This window comes from Cervus elaphus, chromosome 24 (assembly GCF_910594005.1).
Source record: "Cervus elaphus chromosome 24, mCerEla1.1, whole genome shotgun sequence".
Classification (NCBI taxonomy): Eukaryota; Metazoa; Chordata; class Mammalia; order Artiodactyla; family Cervidae; genus Cervus; species Cervus elaphus.
In genome coordinates, this window is record NC_057838.1 from 49,489,749 (window position 1) to 49,503,131 (window position 13,383).

The following is a 13,383-nucleotide window of genomic DNA, read 5'->3' on the forward strand; positions in this document are numbered from 1 at the left end:
GGAGAAAGAAATGGCAACTCACTCCAGTATTCTTGCCTGAGAAATCTCATGGACAGCGGAACTTGGTTGTTTATGGTCCAGTTCAGTTCATTTCAGTTGCTCAGTTGTGTCTGACTCTTTGCAGCCCCATGGTAGCTATCGTCCATGGGGTCGCAAAAGGGTCAGACACGACTTAAGGAGTTAAACAACAAGAACAACAATGGTTGCTCACAGCTTCAACTCTCTCATCTATAAAATGAAGATACTGATTCCTTATCTGCCTGGAGGAAAGCGGGGCATGCTGGCTTAGGCTAGCTTCCAGCTCCAGGACCTCAGGTTTCTGTTAAAGGGACTGATCAAATTGACACCCTGTTTACCTATTAGGATCCTTTCTCTCCCCACAGGAGGAAGATTCTAAGCAGAGTGAGTTTATCTGCCCAAGGTGACAGTCACATGTTCAAGTTCAGAGACTCATCATAAATCCCGTGTGCACTGTTGAGCCACTCACCTGAGCCATCTAACGTTCCTTGTGACCTAAGACAACGGCCTTCTAGATAGCCTCCCCTCTCCCTCCCTTTCTCTCCAACTGCCTGTGTAAACTAAATCGTGCACTGTTCTTCAAATCTTTCAGTGGTTACCCTTTGCATTGAGTAAAATCAAAACTCCTTCCTGTGGATGCCAAGGTCCTCCATGATCTGGTGTCTCCCTGCCTGTGGCATACAATGCTGGTTGGCTATCCAGTGCTGTTGTCACTGGGCTCTTCTTTCTTATGAGCAGAAATCTGATGCTATCAGTGACCGCATGAGCTCATCACGAACTCTCAACTCTCTGGACTCATGTGAATTAGGAGTAGCCAGACAACCCATTTATGGATAATGAAATATAAGGGGAAGACTTCTGGTGAAGTCTTTCTGGGAAAGCTTTTTCCCCCCATCATTTTAGAAAAGGACAAATTCAGCATGTATGTGTCTTTCACCCTTACCCATTTTCTTCCTACATTAATTAGGAATGGAATGCCCGCAGGGAGAGTGACTATTTCAAGATCATGAGGATACATGCTCCATATAGAGAAGCAAAAGATAAAAGTATTGAGGCCCTGGTAGCATGGAATGTGATACCAGCTTGTACCACCTACCTCTTCCTAACATGATAAAAATACATGTATATTCAGTTAAGTGACTGTTGTCCGATTTTTGTTCCAAGTTGCAAAAACTATGTAATGTTCTGTCTCTCTGATTTTATTTTTTATGTTACTACTCATCCCACTTTGTACAGATGTGCTCTGCTGTGCAGCCCAGATCTTCCCTTTCAAACAGAAAAATCTCTTTTTCTACATTTTAGGAAGATTGTTAAGTGACAGCATTTACCTCTTAGACTTGACCGTAACTCTGTGTAGGTTTTTATTGGCAGCATTTATATTTTGTCAGGGGCTTCCCTCATAGCTCAGTTGGTAAAGAATCCACCTGCATTGCAGGAGACCCCAGTTTGATTCCTGGGTCGAGGAGATCCACTGGAGAAGGGATAGGCTTCACACTTCAGTATTTTGGGCTTCCCTTGTGGCTCAGCTGGTAAAGAATCTGCCTGCAATGCATGAGACCTGGGTTCGATCCCTGGGTTGGGAAGATCCCCTGGAGAAGGGAAATGCTACCCACTCCAGTATTCTGCCCTGGAGAATTCCATGGACTACAGTCCATGGGGTCACAAAGAATCGGACACAACTGAGTGACTTTCACTTTCACTTTTCATGTTTTGTTAATCCTATTGCATTTTAATCACCATCTAAGAATCTTCTTAGGGAGTGTAACTTTCAAAGGACCTGTGTCTCCTCCAGGCTCAAGCAATAAATCTTCCCTGTGCTTGTCTGGAGCCTCTGTGAGGAGTGTGGAGCCTAGGTTTCAGAAAGTGGAGACACAAGATCTCTGAGTCATCACATGGGGTACAGCAGCCTGAGGAAGTGCTTGATCTACAGCAGATTTTGTGTCATCAAGAGATACATTTTTATGTGTTAACCACTGAGGTTTGGGAGTTATTACCCATGCCTAAAGCTCGCCTGCCCTACCCAGGGCTTGGACCACACAGATGCAACAAAACCTTTCCAGTATTCATTTTGAAATGTCTTTTGCTCATCAAGATAAAAAGAATGTGATTGTTCTCTTATTAGCCACCTGTAGAGTCCCTCTGACCCCTTGAGTTAAAAATCACAAGACAGAAGTTGAGGAGGCCTTTGAGAAGAGAACCATTTTGAAATTTGAAATAGACCCTTCTCCTCAAACTCGAGGCATAACATCAGTTCTTCCTTCCTCTGAATCAGTCTTTCTAAATTTTCATGATGTTGTGCTATTGCTGGATTCTGCCATTTATCACCTTCCTTTTGGGTTTGGCTGAGCCATGAATCATCTGAAGACTTTGCGATACACTGTTCTAGGAGTTGAGCTCTTTGATCTAGAAAAGCCAAGGTCATGCTTACAACTGTTCATTATTAGTTCTTTTATTAGGAATAATATTTTGCTTAAAGGGTTTTCTATAAAATGGTAGAAGCTTGACACACAGTGTCTATTAAACAAGAAGTTTTTACCATAAGGAGTTCATTAAATTAGAGTTAAAGACCAGACACCAGAGAAAGGAGTGCCAACTAGTGTGGTGACTCCAAGGGGAGGGCGATGAGGCTGGTTCTGTGAGTATTCGAAAGCTGCCACCTGGCTTAGCCTCTGCCATGGGCAGGAAGAGCTTCCGCTGGGGTCAAGAAGGTGGTGGCTGCAATGACTTACGGGAGCAGAAAACCTACAGGAAGGACCCAGGCCCTTCTCTTTCTTCCTGCCTTTCAGTCTTTCTGCCACACTTGCTATTGGCGGAGTCTGATGGAGCAACTGGGAAAGTAGAAAAGTGCTTTGTTCAGTCTCAGCCCCAGAACCACACGGCAGAGTGTAGAAGGGCCACCTGCAAGCTGAGAGACCATTACTGAATAATCAAACTGTCAGTTATTCGCCACATGATGATTCAGTTATCCTCGGTTCTTTCTTCCTGTTTAACTACAGCAGCAGTTCCGCCAGGAAGACATAATATTACTCTCTCTAAACAAATCCTTAATTTTGGTGACTTTTTTCCTTTCCCAGTGTAAACTTTTTTTTTTTAATTAATTAATTTATTTTTTCAGTGGGTTTTGTCATACATTGACATGAATCAGCAATAGATTTACACGTATTCCCCATCCCGATCCCCCCTCCCACCTCCCTCTCCACCCGATTCCTCTGGGTCTTCCCAGTGCACCAGGCCCGAGCACTTGTCTCATGCATCCCACCTGGGCTGGTGACCTGTTTCACCATAGATAATATACATGCTGTTCTTTCGCAACATCCCACCCTCACCTTCTCCCACAGAGTTCAAAAGTCTGTTCTGTACTTCTGTGTCTCTTTTTCTGTTTTGCATATAGGGTTGTCGTTACCATCTTTCTAAATTCCATATATATGTGTTAGTATGCTGTAATGTTCTTTATCTTTCTGGCTTACTTCACTCTGTATAATGGGCTCCAGTTTCATCCATCTCATTAGAACTGGTTCAAATGAATTCTTTTTAACGGCTGAGTAATATTCCATGGTGTATATGTACCACAGCTTCCTTATCCATTCATCTGCTGATGGGCATCTAGGTTGCTTCCATGTCCTGGCTATTATAAACAGTGCTGCGATGAACATTGGGGTATGCGTGTCTCTTTCAGATCTGGTTTCCTCAGTGTGTATGCCCAGAAGTGGGATTGCTGGGTCATATGGTAGGTCTATTTCCAGTTTTTTAAGAAATCTCCACACTGTTCTCCATAGCGGCTGTACTAGTTTGCATTCCCACCAACAGTGTCCACAGTCATCAAGACAGTATGGTACTGGCACAAAGACAGAAATATAGATCAATGGAACAGAATAGAAAGCCCAGAGATAAATCCACGAACTTATGGACACCTTATCTTTGACAAAGGAGGCAAGGATATACAATGGAAAAAAGACAACCTCTTTAACAAGTGGTGCTGGGAAAGCTGGTCAACCACTTGCAAAAGAATGAAACTAGAACACTTTCTAACACCATACACAAAAATAAACTCAAAATGGATTAAAGGTCTAAATTTAAGACCAGAAACTATAAAACTCATAGAGGAGAACATAGGCAAAACACTCTCCAACATAAACCACAGCAACATCCTCTATGACCCACCTCCCAGAATATTGGAAATAAAAGCAAAACTAAATAAATGGGACCTAATGAAACTTAAAAGCTTTTGTACAACAAAGGAAACTATAAGTAAGGTGAAAAGACAGCCCTCAGATTGGGAGAAAATAATAGCAAATGAAGAAACAGACAAAGGATTAATCTCAAAAATATACAAGCAACTCTTGAAGCTCAATTCCAGAAAAATAAATGACCCAATCAAAAAATGGGCCAAAGAACTAAACAGACATTTCTCCAAAGAAGACATACAGATGGCTAACAAACACATGAAAAGATGCTCCACATCACTCATTATCAGAGAAATGCAAATCAAAACCACAATGAGGTACCATTACACGCCAGTCAGGATGGCTGCTATCCAAAAGTCTACAAGCAATAAATGCTGGAGAGGGTGTGGAGAAAAGGGAACTCCCAGTGTAAACTTGATCTAAGGCTCTATTACCTCTCGCCTTGACTTTGGCAGTATCTGTCTAACTGGTTTTCTGAATTTCACTCTGGCTTTCTTCGAAATTACTGATACTTATCCATTCAAGAAAGGTTTGTGCAGCATCTTTTATGCACCAGGCACTGACCCAGGCACTTTGATTGCAATAGTGAACAAACCAGATGAAACCTGTCCTAATAGAGCTTTATTTTATTCACTCTTGTTGACACAAAGTAGCAAGATGGTTCTATTAAAATAGACTTTACATTGGATAGCTGCTTAAAACCCTTCAGAAGCTTTTCTGTTTCAAATAGAACAAAAGCCAAACTCTCTCCATGACGTATAAAGCCTAGTATGATGTGATGACTTCCCACCTCTGCAGACGCTGTGCTGTCCCTTTCCTTCTCTGTGCTCTGGACACATTGACCAAATTTCAGTTTCTTGGACAGGCCAGAATTTTAAGTAAGTGTATTCCTTGTTAGACATATGTCTCCCCTACTAGACTATGAGTTTCATAAGAGCAGGATTGGTGTCTGTATTCTAACAAATAATGCACTGCCAGATACTCTATAAATATTTGTAGAATGAATTAATCAATTAAAAGCTCCAAGAAGTCAGTTTAATGTTGTTTGATCCAACAGTACCCAGTCTTATTTGGCCACAGAATCATTCTTCATATAATACCTCTCAACACTCCTTAAGAGCTTGATTTTGTTAATACAGATCGAGGAACACATACTTTCAGCCAGATCCTCTCTGGCTTCTTGTTCAACTCCAATAAAAACATTTTTTAGCCACAGAGTATTTAGAATCAAGTTTTATTCTCTCAAAATGCAAAGAAAAAAGGATTTATGGGTCCTTTTTTATGAGACCCCAGGAGGCATCCTAAGTTGGAGATAAAACTATGATTGTTGAATTCTAAAAAGATTGGATTCCAATGCCGATTCTCATCTGTGAAGTGAGATTACAATTGAAGTGAAGATTACAATTCTGACATTCAGAATTGTTGGAAAACACGATGAAATAAAACACAAAAAGCATCTGATATGATATGTGGCACAGTGTAGGTTCTCAGTAAATATAAACTCTCACATTCCCACCTATCACCTTTTGTCCATCTAGTGGAGAAATACTTAGCCAACAGTCTGCAGAGAATACTGAAGAGATACAGACAGCATAATCTTGGCACACATTTTATTAATTACTAGTGGACAGGATTATCAGGTGATGCACTTTTGTAATTTTTTACCTCTATAATTTGTTCAGCTCTCCAGTAAATGTAAGACATGGTCCTGCCCTTGAGAATTTTAAAGCTAACAGGAGAAAAACAACCAAGCCAAAAGAAATAGCTAGAAAGATGAAGATGCTAATAGGAAATAAGAGTTATAAGAGAGGAAGCATAAGAATGGACACGTCTGAGGTTCTCTCATGAAGGCATGGATCTGCAGTTCCTCTTAGGGAGCCTCCTATACGGAGCAGTTTAACAAGTGCTTTTGGATGGAGTTGGGGAAATCCACCCCCAAATAAAGTGAAATTTTGATTTAACAATGTGTTCTACCAAGATCACGGCACGTGTTATGGTGTCTGTCATCATAAAAGCCCCAACTAAAGAAAGATCCAAACTATTAGGTTGACCAAAAAGCTTATTCAAGTTTTTCCAAAAGATCCTAAGGAAAAACACTTCCCATGCCCCCAATACTTCTGCCTGCCCATAAATACCCGACTCTGACCCACTTCCAGCCTTTCGCCTTCCAGGCGGGTGGTGGGTTTGAAATTTGTTCTTCTGTCTTCTCTCTTCACTGTCTTTCTCTTAAATGTCCTTTTTGTTGCAAACCTCAGGGTCTGAGCTTTTGGGTTTGCTGAGCCCTGGACAAAACAAAGCTAGTTCAGTAATACTGGGAAGCCCAAATGTCAGGCTACTTTTTCTTCTTCACCAAAATTGAAAATTGCTTAAACACTCAAAAGTCTCTATCTTCTACCAAGGCAGTTGAAAACAAAAGAGAACAAAATCACAGCAGGACTAATCTGTGGAGACATAGGGCTGGTGGGAATTCAGCAGAATACTGTTTCTGCAAAAGGCTATCAACTTGGGTTTCCTTGGAGAAAGATGGGAAGTGAAGGAAGGCACTGTGGTCCCTGCCCTACAAGCCCAATTTGTGAAAGTAAATGAGATGAGAGTCTGGGGAAGAGGCTGAAGGGTAACAGTAAGAGTTTGTTGCATACCGAGTGTGAGGTATCAGTAAATTACCAGCAAGATGTTAATTCTGAAGTTAGGTTACCAAAAGTGATGTTCATCTACAAGTAGGATAAAATTGAAGTTTTTAAAATGAGTTCTGCTGAACTTTATAATTTCCCAAGGAGACATGGAGGAAGGAGAATGGGCATATCAGATGTCCTGTACCCATCTCCTTGCCCAAGCAGCTCCAGTCTGTTTTCTTACTCTTAATTCTTCTCTGAAAAATGTGTTCCACTGCTTTAAAAAGACAAAGTTACAAAACTAGGTGATTTGAGGATTCTCCAGAATCTAAATGTGAATTTATAAAACTGGGAGTATTTCCATTACAAAACAAACTCTGGCTAAAGTTCCCCTCAGGTGGTTTCCTTCTGGTATTATAGTTTTTCTTATATGAGGTAGCATTTTTTCTCCATTGAATTTCTCAACTTTCCTATGATCTTTTGCTGACTACAGATTTCCTGTGATTTATAGAGTTTTTCCATCTTCAAATGCAAAGAGTGTAATCAATCTGATTCCAATCCCAAAGGAGGGCAATGCCAAAGAATGCTCAAACTACCATACACTTGAGCTCATTTCACATGCTAGCAAGATCCTTCAAGCTAGACTTCAGCAGTATGTGAACTGAAAAGTCCCAGATGTATAAGCTGGTTTTAAAAAAGGCAGCGAACCAGAGATTGAATTGCCAACATTTGTTGGATCATAGGGTAAGGAAGAGAATTCCAGAAAAAACATTTGCTTCTGCTTCATTGCCTGTGCTAAAGCTTTTGACTGTGTTGTTCAGTTGCTCAGTCCTGCCTGACTCTTTGCAACCCCATGGACTGTAGCCCACCAGGCTCCTCTGTCCATGGTTCTCCAGGCAAGAATACTGGAGTGGTTTGACTGTGTGGATCACAACAAACTGTGGAAAATACTTAAAGAGATGGGAATACCAGACTACCTTACCTGTCTCCTGAGAAACCTGTATGCAGGTTCAGAAGCAGCAGTTAAAAGCAGACATGGAACAGTGGGCGGGTTCAAAATTGGGAAGGGAATACGACAAGGCTGTGTATTGTCATTCTGCTTATTTAACTTCTATGCATCCTTCCAAGATCATGGCACATATTACTGAGTCTGTCATCATGCGAAGTGCCAGGCTGGATAAATCACAACCTGGAATCAAGATGGCAGGGAGAAATATCAACAACCTCAGATATGCAAATGATACTACTCTAATGGCAGAAAGTGAAGAGGACCTGAAGAGCATCTTGATGAGAGTGAAAGGAGAGAGTGAAAAAGCTGGCTTAAAACTCAACATTGAAAAAAACAAGATCATGGCATCTGATCCCTTCTCTTCATGGCAAATAGATGGGGAAAAAGTGACAGATTTTATTTTCTTGGTCTTCAAAATCACTGCTGACAGAGACTGCAGCCTTGAAATTAAAAGATGTGTGCTTCTTGGAAGAAAAACTATGACAAACATAGACAACTTATTAAAAAGCAGAATCGTGACTTTGCTGATAAAGGTACATTTAGTCAAACCTAGGGCTTCCCTGAGAGCTCAGTTGGTAAAGAATCTGCCTGTAATACAGGAAACCCTGGTTTGATTCCTGGGTCGGGAAGACCTGCTGGAGAAGGGATAGGCTATCCACCCCAGTATTCTTGGGCTTCCCTTTGGCTCAACTGGCAAGGAATCCGCCTGCAATGCGGGAAACCAGGGTTCGATCCCTGGGTTGGGACGATCCTCTGGAGAAGGGAAATACTCCAGTATTTTGGCCTGGAGAATTCCATAGACTATATACTCCATGGGATCCCAAAGAGTCGGACATGACTTTCACTTTCACTTTTCACTTAGTCAAAGCTATGGTTTTTCCAGTGGTCATGTACTGATGTGAGAGTTGGACCATAAAGAAGGCTGAGTGCAGAAGAATTCATGCTTTTGAACTGTGGTGCTGGAGAAGACTCTTGAGAGTCCCTTGACTAAAAGGAGATCAAACCAGTCAATCCTAAAGGAAATCAATGCTGAATATTCATTGAAAGGACTGATGCTGAAACTGAAGCTCCAGTACTTTGGCCACCTGATGTAAAGAGCCTGCTCATTGCAAAAGACCCTGAAGCTGGAAAAGATTGAAGGCAAAAGGAGAAGGGGATGGCAGATGTGATGGTTAGATAGCATCATCAACTCAATTGACATGAATTTGAACAAACTCTGGGAGATACTGAAGGAAAGGGGAGCCTGGCCAGCTGTAGTCCATGAGGTCTCGAAGAGTCAGACATGACTTAGTAAGTGAACAACAACAGATGATCTATTGACTTGATTACAGCTTTCAGTATTAGGTAGAAATTTTTCTATTAAAAAAAAGTCTAATGAAGAGAGAGAATCTTACATGGGATTTGTCAGATGAAATGTAAACAAAATTCTAGTTTAATGAATTTGCTAATGAGTCATCTTTAACATTGAATTTTTGCTGGGATCGTGTGTTGGGCATACAAACACTTGAAAATCTACAAAACAGCATATTGTTGGGGAGAGGCATCAGCTAAAACACCTTTCAGATATTTACTAAGAAAATTCAAAGGAAGCACATACAGCAAAATGGAAAGAAACAAAGGTTAAAAAGAAATAAAAGGAAGAGGGGGAAAACAGGAAAGGAATAATAAACAACTTACAGAAAATCAAGACAGATGGCTTTTTAACAAAAACCTAAGGTGATTTCACCTTCCTCTTCTCCATCATTATTCAGCCACCTCATGTTGTTCAGTCATCTGAACAGCTGATTAAAAGGACAGCAATGGTGATTGTGAAAATGACTAAAAAGGAAGGAAAAGAGGATGAAAAATAAGTAAGGTTTGTAGGAACCCAGACCAATCAATCTACTTTAGTCGCAGCAAACATAATTTAAAGCAACCTTCAAAACTGATCCTGAGATACAGAGAAAAGAAGGAATTCAAAGGAGAGAACTTGCATAAAATGATTTTCATCAGCAATCTGTTTCCCTTAGATAGAATGAAATTTCTCTTGGCCCTGATCAGTCTTAATTTCCACGAGGACTTAGCTTTCAGCTAGATTACTTGCTCCTGAAGGAAAGTGATCACTAAAAATAGCCTTTGCTTTATTCTCAGCACCCAGTGTATAGTTAGGCAGTGTGGGTGATTACAGTACTTAACAATTAGTGCTGACCAGAGACGTATAAAGAAAATAATTTTCGTTAGTGAATCAGGTGCAACTGAACTGAACCTATTTTAATTAGTAAAATGGTTTCCACAATGATGTTTGACTTTTTTTTTTTTTTTCTCAGTAAAAAACAGTGTCCTGTTAGGGGGAAAAAACATTTCTTAGCTACCATGAGTTCTGTGGAATTTTCTAAGCCCCCTTTAATTGCAGAATCTGAATGAATCCAACAAATGTCTAACAAACATCAAGCACAGGTTTTTAGACAACCCTGAGCAAGATCAATACCATCCGTGTCTTGTGGAGCTTCTAGTCTACAGAAAAGAGGGATATTAAGCAAATAAATAGTTATTCAGTTAGGGCTTCCCAGTTGGCTCAGTGGTAAAGAACCCACCTGCCACTGCAGGAGATGTAGTAGATGTGGGTTCAATCCTTGGGTTAGGAAGATCCCTTGGAGGAGGAAATGGCAACTCACTCCAGTATTCTTGCCAGGATAATCTCATGGATAGAGGATCCTGGCAGGCTATTGTCCATGGGGTTTACGAGGAGTTAGACACAGCTTAGCGACTAAACAGCAGCAACAGTAAACTTGGGACCATGGGATGGACACTTTCTTAAGAGCTCCTTGAGCACAAGGAACATTCCTCTATTGTTTTCTGACATTTAACTCTTGACATGTAGGGCTCAAGTAATAGAATAGATCCCGTAAAGAATGAAGGAGGCAGTTTCAACATGGTATTAGTTCTGCTCTTCCTCTGTTGCAGTGTTCCCTTTAAAGAAAATTCTGTGGTCAAACTTTTGGGGGAAATAGTAGACTATTTCTGAGCCTTTATTATTCTGTTGAATCCATATTTCTTACCAAACTACTGCATATCAGTCTCAGACTGATGCAAGGGGTACGGAATGACTATGAAAGACATAGTCCCTGACCTCATGTAGCAACCTGGACTGTAATCCTACAAGAGGAAAATAGCCTTTATAGGACTTATCAGGATTACTTGAGTACAGAATACTTTTTCAGCAGAGCATCCCAGGACATTGTTTGAGAAATAACTTGCCAGTCTTATCTAGAAGAATCAGTACTAGTCGTTCCCCAAATACTTAGATTGAGTTTTTTTGAAAAGATACTTTAAAAAATGCCAGGCAAGTCCTTGTTTTTAGGAAGACAAACTAGATGACATGTGGTAGGATGCCCCTTTTAACTAATGAAAAAGACTGTATGTGCCCCAGAGTGAGAAATGATAACCCCTTCTCTGCTGGATTTGAGAGCAGCATTAGGGAGTTCTTGATATAAATGTAGAAACCCACATCTTTCCTCACATCAACTCTGGAGATAAGTCAGTTAATGTTTTCCAAGTAATTTAAACCCCATGCCAGTTTTGCAATAATTAGATCCTGGTATGACATCTATTTGGATGCAGTTTTTATTCAAAGAAGAGTATCACTCTAGATGTGAGGCTAATTAAAACAACCATCTCTTGTCTTCTGAAAACTAATGTACTTGTGGAATTAAGATTTGTACATGCTCTCACTACGTGATTCAATTGTATATGGGCCACAGTTTGAAGAAAACAGGAATCTAGAGTTTAAAAAAAGGAACAGGGGATACAAATTTAAGAGAAGGGTCTTCAGTGGCAGGGAGGACAGAAGAAAACCACTCATGTATTGTTTCTGGCAAATCCTTCCCTTGATATAAACTTTCTCAACCATCAGGAGAACCATAACACCCTTATTCCTGAACCAAACTTTCCAATGGATTGTCACCACCATAGTTAACATGCTTTTGGGGCTTGTGGTCCAATTTTTCCAGTTATTCTCCTGAAAGGATGTGCAGCATCTTATTTCAGATGAGTTTCTGACTGCAGTAGATATTACATTATGTACTCCTGCCAGGCAGGAAACAGAGCTATTGCTCATAGTCTGTAAATACAAAGCCAGCTTTTGCAATCAGACAGAGCTCACTTTTCCTCAGAGATCCACTGAATGAATACGATACAACTTCTCTTTTCAAGCATCTGTCAAGGGAAGAACATACAAACGCTCCACAAAGGGGCTACAGACAGTAGTGTGCATTCAGGAGACAGAAGTGTGACAATTATTTCACTGTTTTGTAAGAATCGGCTGTAACAATGACTGGAGCTTAACAGCAACTCCAGAATTTCAGAGGCATGCCCTCCACCACTGTGAATGAGAAGAAACACACCACATCGAGGGCAGTTCTCTGTCTTTCATTTTAGATACCAGGTGGTACATTAAAAGGTAGAAGAGACTTCTTTCTGGAATGTTTGTTCAGAGAGGCTCCAGCTGCATTGATTTCAGTGATGCACTTGTCTATCCAGGTACATTACTGTAAGCATATGAAGACACCTTTTCACTAAGCTGTGCTAGAAACAGTGTTCATGCTAGAGTGTGTTCATGGATGCAAAACTGCCATGGCCCCTGTCAATGAGGAAGGAAGGTGAGAAAGGTGATGTGCAAACAGTCATCACAGATAGAAGATGACGGGAATGCTATGGACAGTGTTGTGGGAGGCTAGGAAATGGAGAAATGATCCTGTGAAAAGGTCTTGGGATGCAGGGTGTCGGGGAGATGTCTAGATAATTCAAGAAGTTGATGAAGACTCCTAACAGAGGAGAGAGAAAGATGTTGTGGGTTGAATTGTGTCCTGCCCCCCCACCAAAAAAAGATACGCTGAAGTCCTAACCCCTCATACCTTTAAAATGTGACCTTATTTGAAAATAGGGTGACTGCAGATGTAACTGGTTGAGATCAGGTCAAACGGGGCTGGGGTTGTTAGTTAATCCAGTGTAACTGTTGTCATCATCAGATGAGGAAACAGACACACAGAGAAAATGGCCATGTCGAAACAGAGCTAGAGATTAGAGTTGTGCTACCATGAGGCAAGGAACACCCAGACACCCCAGAAGGCGAAAAATCAGGGAGGATCCCCCTCTACAGGCCTTAGAGGGAGCGTGGTGGCCCTGCCAGCACTTTGATTTCAGACGTGTAGCTTCCAGAAGTGTGAGAGAACAGATTTATGTTGGTTTAAGCCTCTCAGTTTATGGTGGTTTGTTACGGCCAGCCCCAGGAAACCAGCCTGTGAAATAAGACTGGTGTTTAACCAGTTGGAGTTCAGATCAGGCCGGAGCACACAGGGCCTGGAAGATAATGTTAGAGGTCTTTCTCTTTGAGTTAAATAAGCATTTTGAAGCAGCGAGGCAATAATGACTGGGTACTGTGTAAGAACCTGTGTGCTTTTATGGCCACCTCAGAGTGGCTATTTTTTTTCATCAAATGTGTTGGAAATATGTGAGAGTTAGTTAGACAACATTACAGATCACTGACCTTTCAAAACAGCTACCCAGATAAATCAGTGCATTC